A 6453-nucleotide genomic window follows, 5' to 3' on the forward strand; every position below is an offset into this window, starting at 1 on the left:
AGACACTTTGGAACAGATTGCTTTTTCAGAGAGTCTCATTTCAGTGTGCTCGTATGGACATTGATGGGACTTTTATTTATGCAGGCAAATAAATGTGTATTTTAGGTGTTTTTGTTCAGGATAACGCCCTCGTAGTTGACTTGAACGTAATGCTAGTTATCTGTATGCATGGCAAGTTTTATGAAGTGGAATGGTGAAATGTTGGTCTGCATCTCACATAAAACTATCAGAAGACTCCAGAAGATTTGGACTTTACTTTTCCTTTAAGAAACTCAAAAACAGCGGGTGTATAAATCTATCCTTTCATTTTTCTTCACAAACACTCTTCTCTATGTCATGTGCACACACACACCATCATCGGTGCCTCCATTAACACGTCCAGGCGCCTGTCACTAGGAGGGCGAGAGTCGACAGGGAAAGTGTGAGAGAGAAAATTGCAGGCCGTTTTAAAATCAAAAGGTCTTTGAGACCAGATTGAAAGTGAATGAAACCTGATTCATTTGTAAAAGATCATGTTATTTATTACCCTACAGGATTTTCCCTGTTCTTTTGAAATCATTAAAAAATTGGCATGTTATTGACATCTCAGCCATGAGCACATTAATATATGACGCCCACACTTGCATATTCAACATTCAAGGGTTACTCATTTTACAAGTGAAGAGCTTAACCAATCATAAAAGAGTTGATTTGCATATGAAACTCTTAAAGGTACAGTATGGTTTTAAAAGCCGATTTAATTCTGATGTTCAGCAAGAGGGTGAAAAATAGTTGTAAAAAGCTAAATTACAATGGTTTTTGATGCAAGAAACTAATGAAAATGATAAGTAAACTTCAGGGGGTTCAAATTTAATTGAAATAATAATAATAAAAAAAAAGGACTATTAAGTTCTGGCTCAACCAATGGGCATGAGTTTTGGGTGAGACTATATGCTTGTCCAACCAATGACACACAAGGAAACTTGTTTGGAAACTTCAGTTCAATCATGACAACTCTCAAAATAGTTTTAGCATGCTAATGAATATGGCAGTGGTTATGTATTTGGTCTTGGCGGACTAGATCTGCTACGCTGCTGCTGCCAATACTGTCAATAGATAAACTGGCACGCTGTATGCTGTTAAAATATGCTGCTACTGCATAAATTGACATACAGTACATACAGTAAATCCCATTGCAGATCTAGGCAGGTGGAGCTGGGGAAGGAGGAGGGTTTCAAAGGGAACTGTAGGACCAGCCTACAGAAAACACTGACTGAACTACTTATTCTTCAGATTTGGTTTGTTGCTGTTTTAGCCTAAAGTCGGCATTAAATGGAAGTTGTGATGTTTTTTCTTCCCTATTGTGACATATATCCAAGTGAAACGCTTCTCGAACTAGAACAAATTTCCCCCATTGGGAATTGATTGGATGGTTTGCTATTGGTGGATCTCATATAATGATGTGCAGAGATAAATCATTTATAAGAAATACTGCAATATTCCTTAAAAAAAAAAAAAGAATTGTATTTTGATTGTGTTGTGTTCTCACTAAAGATATCTGTTTTTAAAACGTGTGCGATTATTAAAGGGGTCATATAATGGTACATGCACTTTTACAAGTTGATTGTACTGAAATGTGTGTTGGCAGTGCCTGTACACAACCATCGTAAAATGATAAAAATCCATCCAGTGTTTTTTTTTAATCTCCTTATATGTTTTCCCCCATCTCAAATCAAGCCGTCCGATTTTGTGACGTCACAAAATCGACGCCCCTCCCACGATTGTTGATTGACAGCAGCGTTTCAACACAGACCCGCCCTCGCTCGTGAGCGAGCTGTCAATCATAGTCCGCCATTGTTGATACGCTGGAGCAGAATGTCTAAGAGATTGTGGTGTTCTGTTCTTGAGTGTAATGAGTGTAATAAGGAACACAGCAGTCATTTTGATGTTCCTAAATCCGAACCGCTGAAGACGCAGTGGCTGAGTTTGTTTTCGAAGGGAATATTCCCCACGATCAACGTCAATGTTTTCATGTTTGCGCGAATCATTTCACACACCAGACTGCTTTATAAACGAGGGTCAGTATAAAGCTGGATTTGCTAAGAAGCTGCTCCTGAAAAAAGGATCGGTACCAACTATTCGTGTTCCTGCTGCACCTCCAGAAGAAGAAGTGAGTGTAACGTTTTATTAACCTTTATATTAATCTTTATATTAATCTTTGCAAATCGCTTGCTGCACGCTTCACGATGAATGCGGCTGTTTACACTCGGTACATTACGGCATGTTTTCTATATACGACGTTCTCAATATAATTCATAATCCCACGTTTATAATGAACAACGCGTTATGGTTATTGTGTTATTGTGTTACGGTGTACGCACAGAACAGAGGGGCGGGGTGAGCAAAGCTCATTATCATTTAAAGACACATGCACTTAAACGGTATGCTGAAAACAGAGCTGTTTTTGACCAGGTAAAATGAGTGTTTTCTTACAATACTAATGAGAATTTTTAATTAAAATATATTACAAACTTTTCATTTAGACCCTAAAGAATCATATTAGCTTGTACAAAAATGGCATTATATGACCCCTTTAAGGCAAATAATGTGATGGGTGTTAAAAATAGAAAAAAGGTGAACCAAAAAGCATACAGGAAAGGACATAGAGAGCGACAAATGAAGCGAAAAAGGCATCTCAGTGGAGAAGACTCTGGAGACGTCGCCCCGTTCTGAGGGTAATTGAGCTCCGTGTGGCGGCAGACTCAGTCCTGTCAGTCTTCTGAAGCCCCATTTGCTGTGTTTAGCAGGTTGTGTGCTGAATACAGATGTAGGGATGAAAAGACAAGCACAGACCATACGGCACACCGCAATCACCGGCCAATCTAGTGTCACAGCCCTCTTACCCCCGTCTGTCAGTCTCTCTCTCCCCTCACATCCAGATCCGCCCCGGTCTGATGGACACGGATCAGTTCTCGGCTCAGCCCGAGGTGGCAAACGTTCTGCTGGTCTGAATGTGAAATGAAGGTTTTCTAAACGTTGGACGCAGTTTGCTTTCTCTCCTGCTTTCGTCGTCTCTTTCTGAGCACATAGCTGCAAGGACAGAGTGAATAATTCATTAGGAATTTAAGTAGTCGGTTTGGAGGAGTAATATTTACCTTATTAGATCTTCCTTATGGTTAATATTTTAAGCCTGAGAGGAAAGTCTGGGAAAATACTTCCACAAATTGAAAATAGACATGCAATTAATTTTATTAATTGAAAAGAAAAGTCTCTTTCATTTCGCCATGAGAACAAAATAAGCAGCATCTTTGGCTTTTGGTTAGTTATTTTTTGTTTTAGTCTGACTGGCGGTCAAGTGTTCGTATGGTTGAAACATTCTCTGCTGCACTCTTGATTGGTTTTAGTCTGCGGTGTTGCCATAGTAATGCAAAATTAGAGAGACGAATCATTTGATTAATTCACATTGTTATTTTTAAATGGAAGTAATTTAAAGAAATGAAAAACCCAAACAATAGCAATTATTGCCTCAAATTATTGCCTCTTTTTTATTCAAAAAAAGAAAGCTGTCTTGGTTCTAAACTAATTGCATATTGTTATTGGACTCAGCATGGCTGTTTGCCGCAGTATTGCTTTTTCTCTCATGAGAGGGATGTGATAAACAGGCTCATCTGGACGTGATTGACACACACACATACACACACTCTCACACAGCCTTAAGATAACACCATTATTATTTAGGTTATTTCAGTATGTTAAGATTTTGGATTTTGAAATTAATATTTTTATTCAGAATTTAAAGGATGCATTAAATTGATCAAAAGTGTCAGTAAAGGAATTTTAGAATGTTTCAAAAGATTTCAAATAAATGCTGTTCTTTTGAACTTTCTGTTCATCAAAGACTCCTGAAATAAATATTAAGAACAATAATAATAATGTTTTTTTGACCAGCAAATCATTATATTCGAGTGATTTCTGAAGGATCATGTGACACTGAAGACTGATGCTGAAAATTCAGCTTTGATCACAGGAATAAATTATTTTTAAATATATTTAAATTAAAAACAGTTCATGATTAAAACAGGTAGTAGTATAAACAGATAATATAGATAACAATTGTAATATGTTTAATTAGTACTATTTTATTGTATTTATAATGTTAAACTAAGTATTTTCACATGCATGGCTATTTTCCACCCTTTTAGTACCTTTAAAATCTCTATATGCAAATGGCCTATGTCATGATTGGCTAATCGTATAGTATGTTCATTTCATCATGGTTCTGAACATACTTCAGAAAATCCTTTTTTAAATCATGTCCTTTAAAGCAAAACCATAATATTCAGAGTTCCTTGTCGTCAGATGATTGTCTAATGGCTCATGGTGGCACTTAATGAATATTAATATGCGGTAACCTTTGTCACGGGGAGAGGAACACATTGTATTTGGAAGTGTACAGGTGTCATGCTGAGCTGACAGAATAAGGAACAAGCTCCTCACAGCATGAGCAGAAGTCATTAGCAGTCGCTGCTCATCAATCTCCTGTGTGCCACAGTCCAGACCACAGCGCCATTGATTTAACATGGCCTTTCAGGAAACAAGATGGTGGAGTTCACACATGTCAAAATTTAAGGTCATGTGATCTCAGTGTGAGTGCCGTCATCAGTCAGTGGAGGTACGAGAAGAAATTTACATTGCCAACTATATAGAAAAGAGCCCAGACATAAGTTTTATTCTGGGCCCAGGGTGGAACCAACCTTAATTAAGCATAAATATAAAAGAAAAAAAACTGAATACATTATCATTTTTCAAAAAGTTTTTTTTTTATTTTTTTTTTATGTATTACACTTAAAGGGATACTCCACTTTTTTTGGAAATAGGCTCATTTTACAACTCCCCCAGAGTTAAACAGTTGAGTTTTACCGTTTTCGAATCCATTCAGCCGATCTCCACTTTTAGCATAGCTTAGCATAGATCATTGAATCGGACAGGACCATTAGCATCTCTCTCAAAAAAATGACCAAAGAGTTTCGATATTTTTCCTGTTTAAAACTTGACTCTTCTGTAGTTAGCCTACATCGTGTACTAAGACCGACGGAAAATGTAAAGTTGCGATTTTCTAGGCTGATATGGCTAGGAACTATACTCTCATTCCTGTGTAATACTCAAGAAACTTTGCTGCCGTACCATGAGTCCAGCAGGCGTAATGATATGACGCAGCGCCTGAAAATAGGTCTAATAGGTCAGACAAACTTAGTCCCGGTCACGTTGGAAGTTACTGAGCTGGGGACTATTTTCAGGCGCTGCGTCATATCATTACGCCTATGCTAAAAGTGGTACTGCCAGACCCGGAGATCGGCTGAATGGATTCGAAAATGGTAAAACTCAACTGTTTAACTCTGGGGGAGTTGTAAAATGAACCTATTTCCAAAAAAAGTGGAGTATCCCTTTAAAGGGATACTCCACTTTTTTCGGAAATATGCTCATTTTACATCTCCCCCAGAGTTAAACAGTTGAGTTTTACCGTTTTAGAATCCATTCAGCCGAACTCCGGGTCTGACGGTACCACTTTTAGCATAGCTTAGCACAGATCATTGATTCTGATGAGTCCAGTAGCATTTCTTTCAAAATGACCAAAGAGTTTCAATATTTTTCCTATTTAAAACTTGACTCTTCTGTAGTTAAACCGTGTACTAAGATCGACGGAAAATGAAAAGTTGCGATTTTCTAAGCCTATATGGCTAGGAACTACTCTCATTCCGGCGTAATAATCAAGGAACTGTGCGGCTGTACCATGAGTGCAGCAGGCGTAGTGATATGACGCTGCGCCTGGAAATAGGTCTAATAGGTTAGACAAACTTAGTCCCGGTCACGTTGGAAGAAGTTACCGAGCTGGGGACTATTTTCAGGCGCTGCGTCATATCATTACGCCTGCTGCACCCATGGTACAGCCACATAGTTCCTTGATTATTACGCTGGAATGAGAGTAGTTCCTAGCCATATAGGCTTAGAAAATCGCAACTTTTCATTTTCCGTCGATCTTAGTACACGGTTTAACTACAGAAGAGTCAAGTTTTAAATAGGAAAAATATTGAAACTCTTTGGTCATTTTGAAAGAAATGCTACTGGACTCATCAGAATCAATGATCTATGCTAAGCTATGCTAAAAGTGGTACCGTCAGACCCGGAGTTCGGCTGAATGGATTCTAAAACGGTAAAACTCAACTGTTTAACTCTGGGGGAGATGTAAAATGAGCTTATTTCCGAAAAAAGTGGAGTATCCCTTTAAGGTAAACTTCACTTTTTTTTATTATTTTTTTTATATTTATAATTTTAAAATGTATATTTCATATTGTACATTTATATTAAAGTATTGTTTTCTCTCATTGTATCTGTGATCTTGATTAGCATGAATGTTGTGCTGTCTGTTTAGCTGCTATAAATGTTGCCAGGCAGGGTTTGTGTTGTGGTAACCCA

Source organism: Rutilus rutilus, assembly GCF_951802725.1.
Source record: "Rutilus rutilus genome assembly, chromosome: 23".
NCBI classification, from domain to species: Eukaryota; Metazoa; Chordata; class Actinopteri; order Cypriniformes; family Leuciscidae; genus Rutilus; species Rutilus rutilus.